Source organism: Taeniopygia guttata, chromosome 3 (assembly GCF_048771995.1).
Source record: "Taeniopygia guttata chromosome 3, bTaeGut7.mat, whole genome shotgun sequence".
NCBI lineage: Eukaryota > Metazoa > Chordata > Aves > Passeriformes > Estrildidae > Taeniopygia > Taeniopygia guttata.
In genome coordinates this window covers 41129006-41153134 of record NC_133027.1, presented here as the reverse complement: position 1 = coordinate 41153134, position 24129 = coordinate 41129006, and the positions used below count along the sequence as shown (strand labels likewise).

General features: G+C 36.4%; 1 protein-coding gene across 38 annotated transcripts in view; it reads right to left on the bottom strand.

The window, feature by feature from the left end:
* Positions 1-24129, bottom strand: part of LOC140683684 (uncharacterized) — a 545997-nt gene that overhangs the window by 428730 nt on the left and 93138 nt on the right. The gene's annotated exons all lie outside the window — the stretch shown is intronic.

The following is a 24129-nucleotide window of genomic DNA, read 5'->3' as shown; positions in this document are numbered from 1 at the left end:
CTTATTTATTTAAATGGAAAGGAAATAGTACTTGAATGCAATATGAAATTTATTTATAAATAAAATAATGTATATATACCCACATGCTATTGGTACATGTACTTGTGGACACACATTTCAACAAGAACTTTGCCCTCAGTTAGAATTTAGTCTTTTTAATACTAAAATACGCTGTTTTATCTGTACAATCATATACATTTCTACATGTAAGTTCTCTGCATACATCGGGATGGACCTATGTGAAATTCATGCATAAGGAACACAAATGCTTTGTTTCCATTTGATCTTTTAAGCTTTCATAACCATATACATATACTAGATACAAAAATGTTTTATTTCTTCTTTAGAAAATCCCCCTAATTCCATTGTCATTCTTCATTGTTGTGACAAAATCTCCTTATGCTATTCAGCCACAGCTCAAAATTGCATGCACATATTCATACAGATACAGAAACACAGTTACGAACATAACGGCTTTGGAAATCAGTGCATAAGGCATCTCAAGGCAAGCAGAGCCAAGCATGTTGTCTATGAAGTCCACAGTGATGACACTGAAGAAGCTTCAGGAGTTACACTGGAGCATCCAGCGTCTTCTCAACATCCCTGTCCTCAAGTTCCCAGCCCAGCCTTTTTCTTCCTGGTGCAATTATTTGCTATCAGTTCCTCATCTTTGCTCTGTCCTGCTGCCCATGGCTTTAGCCTGTGTATATGTTGGCTTCTGTGGACTGGCTCTCACTGACCATTGCCTCCAGAAGTAAGAGTGAGCTGTAATGATCTCAACAGAGATGTTCAGGTTGAGTCTCTCTTCTCTACTTAGCCAACTGTTTTCATAAAACTTGTAGGTGCCTCAAACTTTTAAGGTTTCCAGATTTTCATCAGAATGTCCAGTGGCTGGACAAACTATTTACCAGCAGGCTAATGGAAAGCCTCCTTAGGAAAAAAGCTAAAACCAGCAATACACACATATTCCAGGAACTGTGTGCATTTCAGGTAGTAATGTTATTCCCCTTTATACTCTTCCTACCTTCCCCTTTGCCAGTGGAGAGTTAATGAGGTAAAATTAGTGCTGCAGCAGCCTGACAAAGAAAAGCACTTAATTACAGCTACAGATCACAGCTGATCTTTTGCAACTGCAAGTCATCATCTTGTTGCCTAGTTCTGCATTTTCCCTTCCCCAGTTTTTGCTCTTTCCTCCAGATCCTCAGAGGTGCATTATCTCTCTTCTGGTACAAAATTCCCCATACAACTGAAGACCCTGTAGGAACCACCTCATATTCCTCAGCTGTGTGACAGTGCAAACAAAAGAGCAGCTGTCTATCTCAGGTACTCACCATTCATAACAGTGCCATTTCCCAGGAGGTCGTTAAACACAAAATATTTAGGTTAACACTCTACTGAGAATAAAAGGAAAATCCACTCAGGCTAGTCCTCAGTAGAATGAATAGTTGTTTAGCACTTGATACACCAAGTACCTGTACTGAGAAAGACACTGTATATGTATAGTATAGAAAAGTACAACATAACACCTTTCCTTTGCATCATGAAAATGCAGGCACTTACTCTCATTTTTCTGTATGCCCAGCTGTGGGAATGGGTAGAAAGAAGTGGAATGAGTGAGAAGTGTCCTTTCCTTATTTTACGTTTCATCATGTATAAAGGCAAAAAGTATCTGTAAAACCTGTGGGTTTAGCAACAGTCAGGACTAAAGCATGTTCAGCTTTGCAGAGCATTGAAAATTATGCTCTGTAAGGTTCACACATTACCACTAACCTTAGTTTAAAGATAATAAAAGGTTAGGGAGGAGGCAGTGATGAGGGGCTTTTCCCTCCTAGCTAGGAAACAAAGCAAAAACCAAACACGATGGTTGCAAAAAACCTGTATTCCACAACAAGTCCTTAAGACTCCTATGTGCTACATCAGCAGCAGCACATCCTCGATTTTTATTGTAATCTTGTGGCTTTTTATTTGTAACTTATATGAAAAGAATCACATTGATTGGGGCAGATTTAACTCAGTAAAACCTATTCTACTGAGATTGTCTGTGCTAGGTGATTTTATCAAGTTCTCTTTTGGTTTCATTTTCTTCCTCATCCCTATCCCCAGGGGAGATTGCAGCCCAGCTTGCAAAGCAAATTGCCCTAAATTGAGTTCTTTCTCTGCCATATACAGGCCTGCCTTTGGCTCCTGAGCTTGAAAACTTTATGCATTCTTATTTTTCTCCATCTTCCTTAACACCCTCCTTCTCTTTCCAATTAAAATGGAGAAGTTTGCACCGATACCTGCTCCCAATTAAATGAATACTGCATTACCAGCCACACACTCCAGATCTCCTTTACCCTCCCTTCATTAGTCCTATTCCTCTGAGGTTTCCTGGCTGTCTGCCAGGGACTTATGGCAAGAATTCAAAATCTTGTACACTTTATCCCCTCAAAATCATTCTTGAATTTAAGCAGCCTGCTCCTTGGGCCCAGCATGAGAAATGCTGCTAACAGATTCAGAGGGGAGGGGAGAAAAGAAAGAAAATGATTTATTTAAAAGGTTAAAAAGCTCCCATAAAAGAAGCTAAGCTAAAAGAGGTTAAACTTCCGGGCTAATTGGCTTCCATTTCCTTTTAAATATTCTTTCTGGAAGACAACAAATGACAGGAAGGTGTTCCTGTTTTATTTAAGAGTATTCATGCCTACAGAAAATGCATCATTCTCTTAACACCTCAGGCATGTTCACTACTGCTCACTCAAATTATATACCCAGCAAAAAAAAAAAAAAAAGCTAAGCAGTCAGAGGCTTAAGCAGCTGGGTTGTTGGGGGGTTTTAGGCCTTTTTTAAAAAAAAAAAATCACCATCTAATTTTCCAATAAATGTGAGCACTGCAGTACCATGGCATCAGACACTCTCATCTGACACTTTAAATAACTAACATCATGTCAAGCTGTCAGTAACAATAGCCACATTGGCAAGTCTGAAAAAGCAGAGGGAAGTACTGCATCCTCACATTACTACTTAAAACTATATAAACTCTCCTCATAGACCATGCAACTTTGCTGCCTTTTATTGAACACTAATTTTTCAAATGCATAATGTAGTGGCTGTAGGCCCTTGTGTGGAACAAAGATTTTTCTCATTACCTGATTTGAAGCAGTGATTTAAAGCCTTTAATTCAAAATATTGATATTAAGAGTTTGATGCTCCATGACTGCTTGTCTCCAAATCATACTCATAAGGTCTCCCTCCCTGTACACTAGAAGAACCTTTCGTCTTTTAGAATGCTACAATATTTTCGTAGTAGTCTTCACAATAGAGATTTTTAGCAACCTGTAAATTGTTTGACCCTATCTAGTAAATCCAGGTAAAACATGGGGTTTGCAGTACCAAATTCTTGCCTCCTCTTAGCTGACCATTTCTCACAAGCCACAGTTTCCCAGGTAATACTGAATTGGTGAGATAGTTTGTAGGAGTTAAGATGTGCATGCGTGTGTATGTATGTGGTGGTTAAAAGTCTGCTTTGAAGGATATTTGTGATTTGGAGGCTTTTAATTTTTTCCACCTCTCTTAATTTCTCAGCCATTATTTCTTGATGCAGGATGATTCCTGCCTAAAGTAAACAATCTCCTTGTTTTTTGTTTTTTTTTTTTTTTTTTTTTGTTTGTTTGTTTTAATTTAAGGAGAAAAAACATCTATTATTTGCGAAAGCCACTTTTGATCTGCTTTTTTCCCTTTTATTAAAGGCCTCTTTACTAATTACTTCTTCTCATTCCTATTTACAGATGGAAACAGAAAAGGGTTTTATAACTGAGATCTCATTGTAAAAATACCACTTTGAAAATAATACAATATTTAAGTGTTACAAATCTTTCTGTAATATCTTATAGCATTTAATCACGCCGTGACCACAAGCAAGTGACAACATTCACCCCTTCCCCTGCAGACAGGTAACAAACAGCACAGTGTGCAGGATCACACACCATTTTTAGAGCCAACAAAAGGAAAAAGGAAAGTAGCAACCATGCAAAAATACACAGTGCATATGTATCATTCCAAAAAACCTAAACAATATCAAGTTAATAAAATATGCTCTGAGAATTCACAGTTTATTAAAACACCATAAAATAACGATTATTAAAATAAACTTACTATATCTATACTAGAAAGTCTCAGAAAGGAGCAACTAATATCAAAGTGCTAGAATACTGTTGGGCTACATTCACTATTACTAATAGCCTCTGCCCAGGAAAGGCCACAGATAATACAAGCCAAGGACTGTACTAAAGAGCTGCAGGTTAAATAATTCATCGATAAGTAGCATGGGTATATTGTACTACAGTACTTTGTGGATATTTGTGTGACCTGCAAGCACCACCAAGCTACAGATGTTATGTAAAGTGTTGTACAAACAAAACAGTAATGTTGTATTCAACAACCATGCTAATTTAAAGATGGGCCTTCAAAAATATTCAGGTCAGGATTTAAATCTTGGGGTCTTTGCTGTTCATTTTCAGCAGATTCTGTCACTATCCAGGAAAAAAAATATAATCCTCAAAAATATCTGTCACTCTGGCATTTTTAAGTTTTATGCCATCCATCAGCAAGCAACAAGACCATGACCAGGAGGAAATGTCAGTTTTTAAAAGTTAGCTGCCAAACTGAGATAATTTTTATGTTTCTGATTCTTGTAGTGAAATTAAAAATCTGTTATTCCAGGTTCCTTAAGTAGTACATGGGGAAAATGGGTTAATTTAGAAGAAGCCAGTGAGGCCCTGAGCTGTGAGCTACCTAAAATTATTATATTCCACAAGCAGTCACCTACAATGCATTTAGGGAGAAAAGACCAGCCCTTTACCTATATTCTCAATCCTCCTAACTCAGGAACTTAAGCAGTACCTCTGTGTCTAAGAGACCACAACCTTGAAATTTACTGCTGTGTTCTCACTCCTCAGACTGAAGGCATCTGTCTTTGACACAGCAAATCTCAGTTTTGGCCATTCCAACAGCAGGAGTGGAGAGCACAATTTCCATCCAGAGTAGCCTTTCATCTACCAGTGTAAAAGACAGATTTTGAGCAGTGTAAACTTGGATCTGCTCAAATAAAGGAAGGAACTAAGCCCAAGTTTAAAGATAAAACAAATCTATTAAAACATGCCATTCTATAAAATAGTAAATTGTTCTTCTACTGATCTATTTTAGGAGTTTGATACTAATTCAAAAGTCACGTTTTGATAGGAGCATACAGGAGTTACCATGCATGAGGTATATTTTGCAACTGCAAACTTATTGAGTTTCTTAAAATTATACACCAAAGCCAATTGTTCCTGAACATTACCTGGCTTGTATCTGGTCCAGACTCCCAGTTTCAACATGGTCAATACTGAGATGGTCCTGAAAAAGTTCACTAGTGCAATTCCATGTAGCCAGGGCATGTTAACTTAAATAAGAAGCCCAAACCCTCTTACTTAATCCAGTGGTCAGATGGCAGCTAAATGCAGATTTTCAGTTTTAGATTTGGGTATTTAAATTTACTTTAGACCTGGGTGTATAAATACCTTCTGTCTTTTTTGAATCTGCACTGGTTTTACTAAAAGTTTACTGGTTTTCTAGATAAGATCACACTACAGTTGAAATCTAAATTTTCCAGATCAAAATCTTTGTCATACCTGTTAGCTTCTCACGTCAGCTTCTATTTTTATGAACAAACATAACTTCTGACTAAGGAAAATATACATATATTTCAAATATAAAGCAATTTCTGCAGTGTACTAAAAACTGGATTTAAAAAGTTAGACTGAGAGATGACAGACCACTGCCTTGCCTTGCCACAGTTTATTAAGAAAAAATGTTACCTAAATTATTTTCCTTGAATGAAGTAAACAAATTTTTCCTTACTCTGGGAAAATCATCATCATAGATTTTCTAAGTCACATACATTATGGGTATCTACAATCCTGGTAAAAAGATACCATACAAAAAAAAAAAAAGGCATTTTCATCCCAACTTAGAGATCTCTGACTTTCTATTTTGAGACATATTTATGTTTTAAGGTTAGATGACTATATTTACAATGCTTTTTAAGGAACACTAGAACTAGTATTTCTATGAATTTAAACTCTGACACGCTTTTTCCAATGTTAATTGCACCATATGTTTGGTAAATAATTAAAATATGCTTAATAGTTCTAGATTATGTTGGCAACTTCAAAGCGAACAATGAATCATATCCACCCTACTCTCACCAGACCCTATCAACAGTGGAAAGGAATAATTATTTGTTGATCAAGATATAGTAAATCTCCAGCACCATGGAAGTATTTCATCCAACAGTTCTGAAACAACCTCCCTTCCCCTACACACGCTCCCTTTTTACAGCTACAGAAAGACCAGCTAGAATATGTGAGGCCATGAAAAAAATTGTAACTAATTACAATACATTGGAACTATTCAGAAAAAAGCAGTAAAAAGAAAATATCTACTATAGAATTGAGAGTACAGTGTGAGTACATCAACAATTAAATTTTTTAAAAGCATGGCAACTTCCTTCATATCACAAAGTTCTATTTATTAAATATTAATTATAATCCAATGTTCTAAATATTATTTTTAAGTGAGAATCCCTTTCCCTCAATGGTGTTTTACCCAAAACAACTACTATTTGAAGAAGCATCTAGAGAGAGGAAAGTTTGAGAGACAGGAGGATCTAGAGGAAGAACTCTTTGACATGGTCCTTTACAATATCCTTCTCTCCTAAACGGTGACAGATGGATTTGATGAATGAACAGTTAGATGGATAAGAAAGTGGTTGGACAGTCACATTCATAGGGTTGTGATCAGTGGGATCATTGATCCCATTGGAATCATTCAGAGACCCAATGGGATCATTGAGAAGTGGTGTCCCTCAAGAGTCTGTATTGGGACGAGTGATATTTAATATCTTCATTAATTACATATCAGGATCAAGCGCACCGTCCATAAATTTGCAGATGACAGCAATTCAGTGGCGTGCCTGACACACCTGAAGGGTGGGATGCAAACTAGAAGGACCTGAACTAGGTCAAGAAACGGATCCATATGAATCTCATGAGGTTTAGCAAGACCAAGCATGGGGTGCCACACCTGGGTAAGGGCAACCCCCAGTGTCAAACCCCAGGTTGGGGGAATGAAGAGATGAAGAGCAGCACTGCTGAGAAGGACTTGGGGGTGCTGCTGGGTGAGAGGCTGGACATGACCTGGCAATGTGCACTCACAGCCTGGAAAGCCAAACACGTCCTGGGCTGCATCCAATGCAGCGTAGCCAGCAGGGAAAGGGAGAGGGTTCTGCCCCTCTGGTCCACTCTGAGATTTCACCTGGTGTGCTGCATCCATCTCTGGGCTCTCCAGCACAGCAGGGAATTCAACCTGGACTGAGTCCAATTCAATTGGAGTGAGTCCGAAGGAGAGCCATGATGAAGATTACAAGGATGAAGCACCTCTTCTATTAGGAAAGACTGGCAGAATTGGGTCTGTTCAGCCTGGGAAAGAGAAGGCTTTGAAGTGACCTCATGGCAACCTTTCAGTACCTGAAGGGAGCCCACAAGAAAAATGGAGAGGGACATTTTACAAGGACATTTAGTGACAGGACAAGGGAGAACGGCTTCAAACAAAAAGAGTAGGTCTACATTAGATATTAGGAAAAAATTCTTCTCTATCAGAGTGGTGAGGCACTGGAAGAGGTTTCCTAAAGAAGCTGTGGATACTCCATCTCTGGAAGTGTTCACGGCCAGGGCGGAGAGAGCCATGAGCAACTTGGTCTAGTGGAAGGTGTCTCTGCTCAAGGCAGGAGTTTGGAACTAGATGATCTTTAATGTTCCTTCCCACCCAAACCATCCCATAATTCTGTGATTCTTCTTACAGCAGTCTGTTTCTGGGACCACCTTCAAGTATATCAGGCTTTCTAGTCTGGGATCACTGTGCTTTTACTTGTCAACTGTCACTCCACTTACCTACTTATTGTTAAAAATTATTTATTTAAAACAAGAAAACAGGAAAACTAGCTTAAATCTGTATTTCTGACTAATAAGTAAGGTGCTAATATAATACAAAGAGAGGCAAGTCAGCTGGTCAGTGGTACTTTTGTTCTAAAAGAGGCAGAACCTCCTCACTTTAGCTGATACCTTTTCATCACTAGACAACAGCAAGTTACTGCCAGCCAAAACTCAGCAAAAGCTGTCACTTCACAAACAGACAGCAATCCTAGTTGCTCTATATAGAGCAACATATTCCAGTACCGTCCCCTGCTGAACTGGAAAGCATTTTTGCACAGAAGTGAGATAGCACCACTGATCACTTGACTACTGGACTTCTTGGGAACTAGCACTAACATAAGTAAAATTAAACCAGAAACAAAACAAACTTGATGGTTCTCTAAACTGAATTGCCTAAATTCAAGGTTCAGCAAGCACAAGTGTTTTCAACAACAAAAGGAGACAGAGGCCACCTTGCCACAGGTAAAAGCTGTGGAAGTGGAGGAATGAAGTTCTGCTGCTAAGAGCTTTTAGCCTTGCTTAGCTGCTCACAGAAGTGCAGCCAATGGATTGTACAGCTCTTGTTTGTCTCATATTGTTGGTTGACTTCCTTCAGATTTCATAAAACTTCTTTTATATGTAAGTCCTCAGTAATCAAGACAAGTTAAGAGATACACATTAACTTTTAGTGGCTCCATTGGATTTTTCCCTTGAAAATGTTACGGACCTTGAGTATGCTCAGCACTGTTTACAACACACTAAAAACATTTGCATTTATTCTTCTAATTACTACATGCAATTTAGTGCCTCATTTTTAATTTTTTTTATTACTTTAAATCTAAGAGACTTATTCTCCCTTCAATTAAATCGTATAAACCTGGATAAATTCTACTGAAATCAGTTAAATTTGTTGGTATAAAAATTGGAGGCAGTTATGTAATGAATTCAAAATAGTTTTATGTGTGAATTTTCATGGTGATAAGTAAATCTGAATTCAAAATAGGAACTCATCATGAAAATATTTCATGGTAGGATTTAATACTCTCTGGTGTATTGATAGTGTTCCATTTACAATTTGAATCTTATATACAAGTATTTTAATCAAACAAGTTTTAATTTTAAATATATATATATTTTATATATATATACATCTCCAGAATCAGCCCTGGTCTAGCTACTCCATTTGAAAATCTTTCATTATCATTAAAATTATTTTAATAATTTGCTAGCTTTTCTAGAAGAGAAGCATTTAAAAAAAAAGTGTTTAAACAATGTAGATCTATCATAAGGCAACTTTGGGATGTAACCATCTTTGATCATTTTTCAATTATTTACTAACCATAAAACATGAGTCACAATGGCCTCTGAGGTAACACGCAGCTTTGAAAGACTGGTATGATCATGTGAAATGTCAAGGAAGAGAACATGGGTATGACAGCACAATCTTTTTCCTTAAGTGTTTCTTCATTATATTAGTTCAAACTGCTTGAAGATTTACATGACTTGATCATTGCGGGAGAAAAGAGCTCAGGGCTAACCATAGTGTATCAAACCACCTCTGCAAATATCTCTAAACAGAAGAGCTATTTCAAGTCAAAAAGCATAGCACAAATTTATTTCTTTTGACATTACTTTAAACTATGGCAGTGGAGCAGGAGCAAAATGAAAAACTTTTGCATAACTCCTGCAGAGCTCATGTCTGAAATGCAGGATGGCATCTCAAAAATTTATCTGAATTCAGAAGATGGGAAGCTTTCACTTGATCAGCTTTCACCATACCACCAGATGTTGCTGCAGCATTGGCAAAAGCAACAGGATCATTACATATATGATAATTTAGCTACCAACAAAAAGTTCAGACATCTATCTGTACTACTAGAAAAATCAATTGTCCATGAAAGAAAATACAGAAAGCAATTTATTATAAAATAGAATAACTGACTAGACTAGTTTAGTTATTTTACAATACACCATTTGTAGTTAAAAAAAAAAAAGTGAAAAGTAATAAAATACTTGCAATTATAGCTAAATCACATAGCAATAACCACATATGAAACTCTTATCAACTACAGTCCTAACTTCTGCTCCCCAGATAGCAATACAACTTTATTTGGTTTGATAACAACACATGCATGGTGGCAAGGAGTGATGAATCACTCATATCCTCCATACTTCAGTGAACTGACCAAGCCTCTCCAGGGATGTGAAATTATGGTCACACATCTTTAGATCACGCCTCAATAGCAATTATATTCTAATGCATTTCTTGACACTTCTGCTATAATAAAGGGGGAGGGTGCTTGAAGGTTTTTGTTTGTGTATTTTTTAACAAGTGCTTCCTCACACAGGTGAATTAAAACATCCATAAAACATTTCATTAAATGACCAATACAACATAAATTTTCACAGGCAATTATGACAAACTCACAGACAGAATAAACAAAAACATTATTTTCTCCCACTCATTAATATGATGTGTCACAAAAGTAAGGAATAAATTCTCCCACTCCACAAAATGAAATCAATATAGATTTTCCTACCAGTATAGAAATGCCTATATGGAACCCTAAACAATGTTTAGCCAGCATATCAATGACTATGCAATCTTGACATCTAAAAGTCTAAAACTAAGCTAATCCCAAAGGAAACACCAAGGAAGTAGATGAGTCTGTAACATCATCTGTTTGGGAAGGCTGGATTAGATGATGTCTTTCTTTACAGGCAGCAAGCACTGCTTGAGTTAAATAATACTCATCTTGGTTTGGGATGGTGAATTCAAATGGCTTTATTAGCTAGACTACTTAAATAATTCCCCTCAGGAAATGCCTGGCTCCCTCTGTTGGCAATAGAGTGAATTTAGGAAAGCTGGGCTCTTAACCTAGAAACATCTAAGTATTCTGTATTTACAGATTTTCAAATTTAAGCGAATTTTGGTTCAGTATAACATTTCACTTCTCAAATGTAACTGCTGAAAGAGAACGCATAAAAGAAATATCTCTGTTAAATCCATTTTTCCTATTTTATTCAGTAAGGAATTAAAATTGATGATCCATTTGCAGTTCAGACGCAGTGATGCAGAAAGCTTCTGTTTTTTTTTTTTTTCTCAGCCTCCCTGAACTGAAATATTACTTAATGCAACACAGTATCCTCCTCATTATTTTATCAGTTACAGATTGAAACACAACCCTCCACGAAAAGAACATTTCAGACAGATAGCATGATTTGGGATCTGTGCTTTTAAGTGGTTCAGCTTTGGGAACAGTTTTGTTGTGGAGGCTATTTGCAATAACTGAGTACTGTAATGCCCAGTGCTTGGAGACCCTTGTCGAGCAACATGTTCTAAATAGAAATTGCAAACCAAAAGTAAATGCTAGTGGAAGAGTGCACAACTGGAGAATTGAAGATCTCTGGTACACAATTTGAAATAGTTCCAGAGAAGAGAATACTTATTACTGAGTTAAAACTGTGTCAAGAAGGTCCAGTTTTTGACAGGTCACTGAATGAAAACAACTGACAAAGAGAATCAGATTGTCTCATTCTGCATTTGCAATCAATGTCAATTGCCCATGTCAGAGAATACCATCAAAAAATAACCCTATTACTGACAAGAGCAGATTTTAATGCATTTCATGTGCTCAGTAATTTTCAGCTAGCTCAGATAAAAGATGCCAACTATGAAATTACATTGCAAAAATTTGAGTACTGTTCTGTCTTCTGAGGGGGATATGTTAAATAGAAAGTTACCTAAAGAAAGTATAAAGAATTTTCACATTATTTAGATGTTGTCAAGCTTAACTTATTCAGTCTGTGATAAAGACCAGATTGTTAATGAAATTTGGCAAGGGGAAGAAATTATGGAAAAGGACCTCAAAGGCTAGTTTTAGACTAGGAATTACAGGCACCAGGTACCATTTTCTGGTCCTATGGTCAAATGGCACAGTTCTCTACTTTGTCTCTAAATACAGCTTCTCTGCTTTGTCTCTAAAACCAGACTGGCCACATGCAGACTGCCTGCTGAGAACAGAGCTTGACTCGGGCTACTCACCCTCCTACAGCCGGGGTTAAACTGACAGAGACCATGCTCACCATTTAACATCAGGAATGAGCAAAGGGGAGCTTTCAGGTCCATGCCCCAAACCTGCGTGTCTTACTAGGATAGATGGGAGACACGGATTAACCTGATATCATAAGCAGAATGTGCTAAGCAGCAGGAATCACATCCCCTCAAGAATAATGCTTATGGAAATGGACACTATCTTAAAGTATAAATAAGACAGAAAATCCAGACTACAGAAGAGATACCTAAGGCATAATAGCACAAAATCAAAGCTACTTCAGTAGAGACCATAGACTTACACAGTCTATGAAAAATAGCACAATATCTGTCAGATGAAAAAAGATTAAATATATGCACTCATTAATATCAGTGCATGAAAGTTTGCAGACACCAGTCAAGTATGCCTAGCACAGCCAGAGAGGCTAACTGCAGCATGAATTCCTTGGATGGGCTTTTTTTCTGGCAGTATTGCCCATCATCAGAAGATAAATAGACTGTCAACCTGAAAGTAAATGGGACATTTATTAACTTTAAGCTGAGCATTAGAGCAATGAGTCAGTGGGATGTCAAAGACAGTGTTACCAGCATTAAAAGAAAAGAATGAGGTAATAAAATATAATTAAAAATATCTGCAAAAACAGAGGTGAAGGTAGACAGTAAACCGCTAGAGAAAAAAAATGCAGCAGTAATTTGTTGATACAAAGCCTTCTTTTCATCAAAAGCATGAATTATTGATGGGTCAAGGAGTCAAAACAAACACAGGGAAGTTTGAAGACTTCTCAGCAATGTATTGAGAACACTGAAAAACAGAGAGCAGCTGAAAATCTACCAAGTCCACTGTTCTGGTTCCTATAAAAGCTTGACTTAGGCAGAAGGAATCAAATTAACTAAAAGAACAGGCTGCAAGCACTCTTTGGAAAAACAAAGGAGGGTTCTTTTTTCCTTAAATGTAAATAAATGAAATAGTAAAATGTCTGCTCCCAGACTAAAAGGCCCCAGGCATTATTGTTTCATTCCATTACTTTAATTTTTTTATAGAAGACCAGGTAATTGAACTAAAATCTTAAACTCAGTACTGTGCAGAGGTGCAGACCCAAGGAAACTCAGTATCAAACTGCAAAATAAACAGATTACAGATTGGCCAATGGAGTGAACTGGCAAAATTCTCATAAATCAGTATGATCAGAATTGTAAATCAGCATTTTACTCACGCTGACCACTGACAAAATCTTAGTTCAGTGCAAAGAAATTGTGCTTGTGTTTAGCCCGTGACAAAAAGATTCATGTCTTTACTTACAGAAGACCAGTTTCAACTGTAAACAATGCAGCACAAGCCCAAGGTCAGCTTAGCAAAGCACCACCCTGACAGTATGACTACTATTTTTAAATTTAAAACTGATGATTTGCAAATTAATTATAAGCTGAGGAAAACTTTGGTTGCTGCCTGAATATTTTCCAGAGCATTTGATAAAACTTCATTTGAATAAAATGCAAACCTTGAGTTACTATCAAACTGTTCTTTAAAAGTGTCCCACTACAGAAAAAGTGTAGGTTGCAGTAGTTCAGGATGACTATTTGATTATTAGTAGTACACCCTACCCAGAACAGCACTTTCCAAGCCCCAAAACAAAATCAAGGCTTGAATTAATACAGGAACTTATCCAAATGGGGAGTTGCCAAAGTTACTGAAAAAATATTTTAAAACTGATAACTGAAAGATAAATCAAAGGACTGAAAAATCCCAGAGACAGACTAGACACATTTGATATTGCTCCTCAATAGCGCCATTGGAGAATTTATCTAGGCTTTGTCACATGTGCAAAATACAGGCTCTGATAGTCCAAAGAAACTTATATGATAGGACAGAATAAATTATCCCCTGGAGTAAAGTAGTCCTTGATTTACTTAAACTGACTAGGGAGATGTATGTATTAATTCTAGACTATGATTTAAATTTTCCTGAGATAGCGTTACTAGATTCCATTGCAGTTGAACAGGTGATTTGTGAAAGTATTTTTATTAGACATAGAATATCTGACACCGTGTTTAACAGTGGGCCACAATTTACTCGGGAGGACTTGCAACAAGCTGCAGTGATGTATATGACCAGAATGATGATCTTTAAAAGGCTATTGTAAAACAATCTGGATCTAAGGAACATGAACACACTTATTTTAAGCCTCGTTAAGTCCGCCCATTCCCTTCAGATTCTGTTATCTTAAAAATAATAAGCAAATTATGGTTTCTTAAAAGTGTTAAGCATCCCTAGCCAAAATTCACTTTTTTGTAGAACAGCCAGCAGTAACTCCTTTGCTTGTTTAAGAGCCAAAGAAACACCTCTGTACCCTGGGCATGACAAGAGACTACACAATTCTTGTGCAGAGCACTGGTGGAGAAGCTGCCATTAATTATCCAGGCCCCTATAGAACAAACAGAATGATGGAGATGACATAAGGAAAAGGCAGATTCATTAATGAAATTCCCCTGTGTCATGGTTATGGGCAGTTTATTGCTTGTTCTCTTTCTGGCTTGCTTGATTTTACCCCTCTGAGCATCTACCTATTCTGGCACAAGGTTAATAATTGTTTCACTTTTAAACTAGATGCTGAGCTACACAACCTTTCTAAAAATTGTATCAAAACAATGGGTAGGCCGAATTTTGGATACCTGATCCTGTCAATACTCCATGATCATTAGCACCAAATTATTTTACTGGCTTCTTTTGAAAACAAGAGATAGTCTTATTTTTATGCTTATCCTATGTAAAGGCTTAGCTTCTCCTTAACAGAGCAGAGGCAAGATAAAATTATACATTCTGTCATCTACCAAAGTTATATATATTAGCTCAGCTTCCCTAAAAAAATTGGTTTTCAAAAAATAAGTCTTATTTATCTATTTTTTCAAATCCTCCATGTTTCATTTCACTTTAAGCACCTATTTTTACACCAAACTAAGGTGTCAGAACCTATAAAGATAGGTGAGTTGGTGAAATATTTATCAAAAGCTTCTGGTTTCTTGGTTGCTTAAGGAGATCAAAAGGGACAGGCAACAGACAAAACTCAGTTTAGAGCTCCATCGTTGTGTTAGTGCATCATTTGTGCTTAAGTTTAAAATACTGTGTGAGGTATACTGCGTATGATATCACTCACCCCTCCTGCGAGGTCAGATGTATCAGTTTTAAACCTGTCAACAGAAAAGGGAAAAAAACAGCCCTATTTCATGTGTAAGTTGAAGTTACTAGGCTGTTATGAAAAAGGTGGATAGCAACGCCATGGCTACTACCACCATTCTTTTAAGTAGAAGGAGGCAATTGTTGTTCCCTCTTCATATCTGTGCTTTGGATGTACCTATGAGACCTAACCCAGCAGATACTTTGCAGGTTTAGTAATGAGTTTTTATAAACTTTACTAAATAAATATCTATCTACCTTGCTATTAATGGGAAAATAGAGAATCTGGAAACTTATGTCATGTGTTTGACTCACAAAAGTTATCATGCGAAGTAATTAAACCTTAAGGAGGCATAACCTGAATGGTTGAATGCCCGCATTTCCAGAGTTTAGCTGTTCTGAAAGGAAATCTCTGAACCATCCTGAGGCTTAGGTGTTGGAAGAGTGCACCCTCTAGTACAGAAGTGCCTGAACTTCTTGGGTTCGGTACAACGTCTTAGAATATGAATGAGGGATGAAAACAAAAAACACTTTAATTTTTAACCTTGAGAACTACAGGGACATGGTCAAAGTACCATATAGATGCCATACCCAAGGTGCAACCATAGCCAGGGCTTCACTAGGCATAGTCAGAAAAAGGTGGCTTCTTAATTTGGATTAGAATTGATAGGTAAACAAACAATAATGGAAAATTTTATTCTGACCAATTGGTATGATCCACTTATAAAGGATGCTTCTCCCCGAGCTGTGGTGCAAAGAAGACCATGTGCTTAAGTCAATAGTACAGATTTTATTTAACCATAAATGAGAGGTAGAGAGATAGAAAGAAATACGAGAAGAGGGATGGAAGAAAGAAAGAGAGTGAGAGAGAAATTAAGCAATAGCGATCATCCTATGTGGATTCCTGCAGTGTCCCACTGGTCCTTCTTCACCCTGGCCTTCAGTGGGGTGGGGTCCCAGAGTAGCTCTTCTGGAGGTACCACTTCTATACTGTCTAGTCCTGGCTAGCCACAGGGTGTGGCTGCTGTTTCCATAATGTGAGATGGGCTCTGCATAAACACTCACAGCCTGTCCCACAGTTTGCCATGGGGGGAATTTTCATCTGGATGCCTTACCCAGATCTGCCTTCTCAGGCCTGAAATGAGCATCTTCCTCTTGCTGTCTGCGCTTATCTCAGGTTCTGTTGTAGTGGCTTATCTTATGGGGACAGTGTTTTGAGACATGCAACTGAATTCTTTAAGTCCTTACACCAATCTATCTTTTCTCTAGAAAAACAGAAAACCTGAAATATTCAAACTTTCTTAAAAGTAAAAATAAGCATTTTGCTCTGGGGTTGTCTACCTCTTTTGTTTATACCTCATTTTAAACCAAAAGTGTATGCTTGAAATAGAAAATATAAGTGCTTTGTTTTTAAATACCAAAAGTAGCCAACATTTCCACTGCACAGATTTCAAAAATAAATACCTAATTTTTTTTAACAGTTCATGTTTGGTTTTTTTGGTTTTTTTTTTTTTCACCTGAGGCTATGGGACATATTCTTTCTTTTAAATTAGAAATAATTTACCTTACTAAAAACTCAACTTTTCGAGCAAATTATTTGAAAGAGCCTTTTTCTTGTATCTAACAAGAAAATGGTACCATTCCACTGTTACCACAAGATTGTCTTTGTAGAACTGTAGCTGCTAACAATAAACTCACTTTTTGTACTAAAAGTCTTAAGGGAGCTATTGCAATGAAGAACCAAAACAGCAGATGTTACCCAATACAAGTACTGGTAAGTATCAACTGAAAAATAACACACAAAAGAGAGCACAAGCACTTAAGCATTAGGAGATACAAATAAGCACAAAAGTGTATGCTATTTTCAAGAAAATATGGTACCCAAAGGCACTAATAAACTCTATGGACTAAGTAATGTATTTAGCAGTGTAAAAACAAAGCCTTTAGCAACTTACAGGAGTACAAAAGAGCATCAAAACTCACTAGCTCTTTTTTCCTTACACTAAATAACAAAAATTATTTTAAAATAATTAAAATGAAAATTCTAGTCTAATGACACTCATGGTACAATTTAAACAAATTTAGTTAGTGATGGAGAGTGAGAAGAAATTTTAAATGAGAAAGAACTTAATATTTTCCTTATGCTACTGGAAAAGTTTTAGCACAGTAATAGTCATATTGTTGCTATCTAATGGCTCCAATTCATGCCCAAATTACATTCTTGGAGAACTGCAAGGCAAATGTCAAGATTAGATTTGCATGTTTTTTAAAAGTACTATTACACTGAAATTATGGGTAGAGAAATAATTACTGTAATGGCATTTCCTTAGTACAGGAAAAAAAATTATGATTAATTCAAATTTTGAGACTCATTGTTTTCAACAGAAAACAGCTATGACAAAAAACCAGAAACCTAGAAGATGGATCTTCTTCTGGCATATGACTGATGCAGTTCAACAGACTTCATGTTGAATTTCTACCTTCTAGATGACCTTTGTCCAAGAGATGAAACAGATGCAATGTATTTGGAATTTTTTTTGGGGGGGATGGCAAAGACAAACAAGAGACTTCTTGTATCAGAATGTATGCTAACATGAAAGAAAATTCTGGGAACTAACTCTTTTGTGTCCTTAACACAAAGTTCACACTGTTAATGGATTAGGCAAAGACTGAGGCCTAAACTCATAAATTTGTCCTAATCTTTTTCTAAAATGCCTTACCCATGAGAGTTTCTGCCCTGCGTGCACTGGTGGGTTGGCAGTTGCACATGAAGAAAATGGAGAGTGCATTAGAACAGCTACAGTAGTGGAAAAGAAACTTTTTTAAAGAAAACACAGGCTATGAGGGAATCAGGAGTAGAATTCGAGGATTCCTTTTGTTTCTTTTGCTCTTCCTTTTGTTCCCTTCCTCCCAAAAGACAGATATTCATTATGGCTTTGGAATGCACCCACTGGTGGTGGGTTGTAAATGGAGGATGATGATCTGAGCAGGCTGGTCCTTTGGTTGAGTACTCATTAAGGACCTCTGACCCTCATGGTTTCATTGGTTCAAAGTGTTTAATAGGAGTCTTTCTCCATGGACTGAATTTTACTCCTGTTGAATCTACCTTCTGTTGAATATTATGAGCATAAGAGTATGGTACAAAGTCAAATGGAAAAACTGGAAGCTGTTTCTTGTGAATTGTGCTCAAAATTGGAAAAATTAACAGGATGAAACAAAAGAGTTTCCTCCCTTACTCCATATATTTTTAAAAAATTTTTAAATGTTTTTTATTTACCTAATGCACATTGGTAAAACCTACACTATGAGCCTGCATATACTTTCCACATAAGAGTTGTGGTCTATGACAAAAAGTGAGCAGCAGATTACGAACATGGAAGATGGCATAAATGACGTCTGGCCTTTTTTCCATTTGCCTATTCAGTAATTCCCTATTTTAAATACACACTGTTGAGTAACTCACAGAGGCTTCAAAGTATGTATGAGAATGGCTTTCCAACAGCAACAAAAAGATTCAGAATGAAAAATTTCACTGCCAGGCAAGAAAAATTTGCAATAATTTTCTGTAATACAAGCAGACTTTTTAGCACTTTTATTGCAGAAGCAATTCTAAATAACAGAGCTTGTCTTATAATAGCATTTCTATAATAATGGTGTTTTATAACAGAAGTGCTATTATTACAGAAATGGTATTATAATAGTAGTATTATTATTGTAGAATCTTTTCCATAACAGGAGTGCTAAATAAGCCCATTTGTACTATAGAAAATGATTGCAAACTTCTTCTATGGTGCTGAAAATGCCTAAGCCTTTATGTCTAATGTGATCCAGATTTTCCGAAGCTTCATGGAAGTCTAAAAAAAAATCTTTCAAAATTAATCTATTCTGCAGACCAACTGAAAGCCTTGGCATGGTGCAGCAGGTGGTAGACCTGTCACCAAAATTTAAAATCTAACTCAAATTCCAAACCAAAAGTTCTTCAATGCAGAACTTCGGAGAACATGTCTTTGCTAGGACAAAAACATTTTCAGAGCTGGAATAAAGCACTAAAATGTTGGAATATCATCTGAGGTAATAAAAAGATGTAATATTCAATAACAGTTTTACAGCAAAAATGCTTTGGAATAAATTTTATTTCTATATCAACCACATTAATATAAATTTCTTCCATCATTCAATAAAGTATATATTGCTTTGCCACATACTTAGAAAGCATTCATCTAAAGAATTTAACTGTATATATAGGAAATGAATAAGTAAATTTTAGTTTATAAAATCCAACCTCTTTTTATTAAAGTTATCTGGTAATACTTCACTGCTGAGATTCTAGTGCAGTATAGAAGACAGAAAGAATTTAAGTTCCAAAGCTATTGACCTTTTTAACATTAAAATAAAATCCTATATACTTCTAGGTTGATACAATCAGATTATACTATCTGGTTAGGGTAGAGTCTATGAAACAGTAAAGTAAGAAAATTCAATAAACTCATATCCTCTGCAGGCATTTTTAGATTTTTTAGACTGTCATGAAAGCTTTAGATGTGTGTTTGTATGAAATGAACTTATTTTATTATTGATTTCAGGCAGAAAGGAGTTTTGCTGGATCTTTTTTGCAGCCTGCATGGCTACACAGAAAAATATTCTTTATAGCAGTAGCACAGCTTTTAATCACAAACAAAAATTTTCATAAAATATCTTTTCCTTAAGAGTGAAATATAATTTATGACACAGAAAGACCTAGTTTAAAATGCATACTTAAGATATAATTCTAGTGTAATAAAATAAATAAAATAAAATTTATTTATTAGCTTTTCTAATGAAGTTTCAAAAATATACATTTCAAAACTTGGCATGCTTAGAACCCATGGAGTCAACAGAAATTATATATTCACTTCAAAAATAATGGTAAGAGATTTGCAAAAGTGTTCTCACAAAAAAGCAACAAATCTAACCCTATCTCTGCCATTTCCTCTGGGTTTATGATTATGGTGTTTAATCACAGGAGCAAACATTTTTATGGTCAAGTGTCTTTCTTCCGCCAGGGGTTCTTTCTGCACATACTGAAGCTGAGGATCACTCAGCCACTCTGAAGGTTTATGGCAAATTTTGTTCTATGTCTAAAGCTCAGCAGAGTGCTTTTTCTCTCTACATTTGCATTTTTTCCTCTCTCTCTGTGATTTTTAATTCTTTCCACTCACTAGTTAGGTTACCAACAAAGTTCATCCACATTCTGCCATTACTTCTGTAGCTCCTACACATATTTTATTTCACAACCTGCACTACCAGTTTCAAAGTTAGTACAATGGCTGTTTAACTTCTCCTTCAAATCACTGCAAAGTCCTGTGAAGTACCCTATGCCAAAACGCTACTGAGGGGCAGAATTACTGATGATATTTTCAAATTTAATTGATAGCAGCTAGAGCTTTCCAGTGCATCTTCTTTTCCTGTTCCTTACATTATATTGGCTCTTTGTGACATAGAATACCTATTTCTATCTTTTTCAGGGGAAAGACTATACATTCAGTATTCCTAAACAGCCTGTTGGCAGCACCTTACACGCAGGGAAGTTTCTGAGGTACCCACTCATGCCATGCTTTCTTCTGCCAATCCTTTCTTGCTTTGCTTACCACAAAAAAACATTGCTATCCTTTTCTGTTATCCTGCAAAATACTTTTCTCAAACCTTTCATTTTGTTTTGGCACCTCTGTACATATCAGCCTTGTACACTTAGTTGCTGTGAGTCCGGTCCATGCCTAGGTTAAGCCATGCTCATGCCTAATTTGAGCCATTTTTTTATTATCTTCTCATAATTCTTTTAAACTCCTGACACATTAATTTATAAATTAGGAAATGAAGGCAAATGCCTGATTTTTTTAACAGTGTGTTGATGCAATATTAGCTACAAAAACAATATGCTCTCCCTATCAGGCTTCCTATGCCTCATAAGCAAATCCAATTCAAAATGAGATCATGGTACAGTGACCTCATTCTGAATGTTACCTTATGCTTTTGGCTGTCCAGAAGAAAACACCCCTAGCTCTTGTGCTGTGTTTCAATCTCTTTGGATTTCTCCAGGGGTTTGAATATCTGCTGAAAAGCTCTCTGCAGCTCTGAATACACCAAAAGAGGAAAGGGAAGCAAATACAGGGTGGGGGAGGAGAAGGGAAGGGCGTGAAGAGTGAGGATTAGCTGATGTAAAAATGTCAAGCTGCCTGCAGTGGAAGCAAGAAGGGGTCGAGGGTAATAGAGCCAGTTAGCAGAGAGAGGATAAGAAGACATATTTGAAATAAAGGAGTGATAATTTTAAGCAGCAAGGGAGAGATTAGAATACAGAACTGCTAATTGTATGCAGTTTGAGAAGGAGATGGTGGAGTACTGGATTGAGAAAGACAAGGCAAAACCAAATTCAAACCCTAACATTTTCCCTAAATGCTTAAATTAATGATGCTTTCTTTCTGTACTACCCTCCATGCTGAATGATGCACAGATTATACAGATCTGATTCCTGTGCTTTCTTGCAGTAGAATTCATGCACATATGAATATTTCTTCCTTACTTCCAAGCAAACTCTTTCCTTTGTCTTCCATAATATGCTGATTTACTAAAATTCCTCTTGACTAATCTTCTATTTTGCACGGTCTTACAAATATTTAGTGTCAAGTATTACTTTAAAATAACCCTATTTTTTATTGAAATACATGCTATAATTACTCATTTATTCTGTATGATATTTGCTGGTGTATTACTAACTTGTTTCCATATTTTAGACAACTTGCTGCTTGATAATAACTGTGCATAAAGGGCACAATGCAAAATATAGGCTTAATATAGATACTGATTATATTATTCTATCTTTTTTAAATACTGCAGTCACTGAATAAACTGGCTTTGCTTTTTCAACAGTTTTAGTGGTCTTAAAGAATAGAATACATACAGAACATTCCAGTCCTCACAGATTTCTAGAGTAGCTTTGATTCCTCACATAGGCAGTTTACGTCAGGGACAGATGTGAATTTAAATACCTAACAGCATTTTTGTAATTATTGAATTTTACTCACATATCTTAAACAATATATTTGGAAAAAAAAATTTCCTCCTGTTTTGCTGTCTTCTTATTCAGACATAACTAGCTTGAAAATGTAAACAATCAAGGATTCCAAGCACAAATACACATTATTTGTCAGTGGATATACACCAAGGCTGAACTCTATATTCCTAAAATTAAAACTCAGATTGACTTCAGCAAGATCAGCATTCGCCCCATGAATACAGCATCTCATGTTCACTAGAGAATCAAGAAGAAAATTCTTTATCAGAGCAATTCTTTGACAGGGAAAAGTCTAAAATACTATCCTAAATTGAGAGAAAGTAAGAGATATTTTGAACAAATTGGTTAGTTGGGTAGCAAAAAATCACCATGACTTAGGAGTAACCACATATTTTTTAAAAGAATTCACACATAAAATTGCTGGTATATTAGCAGTGGTCTTTAAATGACTGTTTAAATCTCCTATTGTACAAGGGAAAGGGAGATGGTATTTAATAATGGCAATTCATTAAAATGCCTCCAGAGGTGATCTGGGAGCTAAGGACTTGAAATTCTGACTTATTTATCAAACAAACTGTTACAAATTAAAACTATACATATGTTAGTAAACACAGGGAGCACCAGAAACCTTTTAGTAAATGGGTGCTTCACAAATCTTTTAGAGGATTTTGAGATGTATGATGTGGTTGATCTCTTGGATAGATGTTCTTCACCAAAGGATTTAAAATCAAACTGTGAAAACTGGGGGATAAAATAGAAGATACTTTTAAGAATTCACTATTGATTAAAAGACAGCAAACAATATTCTGAATGAAGACTGGCTTTATTAAACTAATCTCAAAAATGGGGAAAATATTGAGGTGAAAAAGCAATGGGATGACCCAACATTATTCCACATACTGTATCTATTTCTGGCTAGAAATAGGTACAGAAAAAGTACAGAATTTCAAAATAATTTAGAATGAAAGGTTATCTATTCCCACTTAAAGCTGTACTATTTTGAAGTCAGATCAGGGGCACCATAGCCTTGTATGGCTGAATTTTGAATACCTCCAAGAATGACAGTTACAAAACTTCTTTTCAGACCATTTCAGCATTTGATTACATTTTATGGAACAAAACAAAACAACTTTTCATAGTCTAATTGGAATTTCTCTTTTCATAGCTCTGATCTTTTCACTGTGTACCTCTGAGAAGTTTCTGGCTCTGTATACCTGATAAAATCCCACTGATAGCTCAAGCCAGTGGCAAGGTTCTTCCAAGGCCTTCTTTCCTTTAAAGCCAAATAAATTCACCTCTCCCAGTTCTACCTTCCATGTCACGTGTCCTTTAGCAGAGCATAAAATCAGGGCAACAGCAAAAGTGCTGAACAGAAAGAAAAAAACACTTCCCTCCACCTTTGTACTATGGAATAGGCCTACATTGCTGTGAGGGCACCATGGTGACTCATATTCAACCCATCCACCAGGATCCCCAGACTATTTCCTACTACATTTCTTTTAATCCTTTCAATACCCAGCCAATTGACAAGAGGGTATGATTCACTGATTCATTGAGTGACCAACTGATGAAACAGAAGATGGATTTCAAAGCACTGAATACAAAGAATGCAGGTTAAATAATCAAAATAATTTCTTGGTTGACACTCAGGAAAGATTTTGAAGATATTGCAGAGAATCACAAACTGTTTATGTTCTCTTGTTGAGGTCAAACAAACAACCTTTTGACCTTTCTAAGTGGCATGTAAGGCACTCCAATTCCTTAATCATCCAGAACTGGAACCAAGCAGTCCAGATGTATCTCACCAGTGATGAGTAGACAGCAAAGAACACCTCTCACAGATTTCTGGCAATGGCCTCCCTAACAT